The following is a 1,334-nucleotide window of genomic DNA, read 5'->3' as shown; positions in this document are numbered from 1 at the left end:
GAGGGAACCAACAAGAGGGAAAATCATACTTGACCTCATCCTCACCAACGTGCCTGCCACAGATGCATCTGTCCATGACAGTATCGGTAAGATTGACCACCGCACAGTCATTGGGGAGACAAAATCCTGCCTTCACATTGAGGATGCCCTCCATCGTGTTGTGTGGCACTACCACTGTGCTAAATGAGATAGATTTCGAACTGATCTAGCAATTCAAGATTGGGCGTCCATGAGGCACTGTGGGCCATCAGCGGCAGCAGGATTGTACTCGAACACAATCTGTAACCCCCATGGCCTGGCATATCCCCCACTCTACCATTACCATCAAGCCAGGAGATCAACCCTGGTTCAATGAAGAGTGCAGGAGGGCATGCCAGGAGCAGCACCAGGCAAAACTAAAAATGAGGTGTCAACCTGGTGAAGCTATAACGCATGACCATTTGTGTGCCAAACAGCATAAGCAGCAAGTGATAGACAGAGCTAAGCGATCCCACAATCAAAAGATCTAATCTAAGCTCGGCGTCCTGCCATATCCAGTCATGAATGGTGTTGGACAATCAAACAACTCACTGGAGGAGGAGGCTCCACAAATATCCCCATCTTTAATGAAGGAGGAGCCCAGCACAGCAGCACAAAAGATAAGGCTGAAGCATTTGCAACAATCTTGAGCCAGAAGTTCTGAGTGGATGGTACATCTCGGCCTCCTCCAGAGGTCCCCAGCATCACAGATGCCAGTCTTCAGCCAATTCAATTCACTCCACGTGATACCAAGAAATGGCTGAAGGCACTAGATAGTGCAAAGGCAATTGGCCCTGACAATATTCCAGCAATAGTACTGAAGACTTGTGCTCCAGAACTTGCCGCGCTGCTAGCCAAGCTGTTCCAGTACAGCTACAACACTGGCATCTACCTGGCTATGTGGAAAATTGCCCAGGTGTGTCCTATATACAAAAAGCAGGACAAATTCAACCCGGCCAATTACTACCCCTTCAGTCTACTCTCCATTATCAGTAAAGTAATGGAAGGGGTCATCAACAGCGCTATCAAGTGTCACTTGCTTAACAATAACCTGCTCATTGCTGCCCAGTTTGAGTTCCGCCAGGGTCACTCATCTCATGACCTCATTACAGCTTTGGTTCAAACATGGGCAGAAGAGCTGAACTCCTGAGGTGAGGTGAGAGTGACTGCCCCTGACATCAAGGCAGCATTTGACCGAGTGTGGGATCAAGGAGCCCTAGCAAAACTGAAGTCAATGGGAATCGGGGGGGAAAATCTCCCCTGACTGGAGTCATATCTAGCACAAAGGAAGGTGATTGTGGTTGTTGGAGGTCAGT

The sequence above is a fragment of the Carcharodon carcharias genome, chromosome 3, assembly GCF_017639515.1.
Source record: "Carcharodon carcharias isolate sCarCar2 chromosome 3, sCarCar2.pri, whole genome shotgun sequence".
NCBI lineage: Eukaryota > Metazoa > Chordata > Chondrichthyes > Lamniformes > Lamnidae > Carcharodon > Carcharodon carcharias.
Note: the sequence above shows the minus strand (reverse complement) of the source record.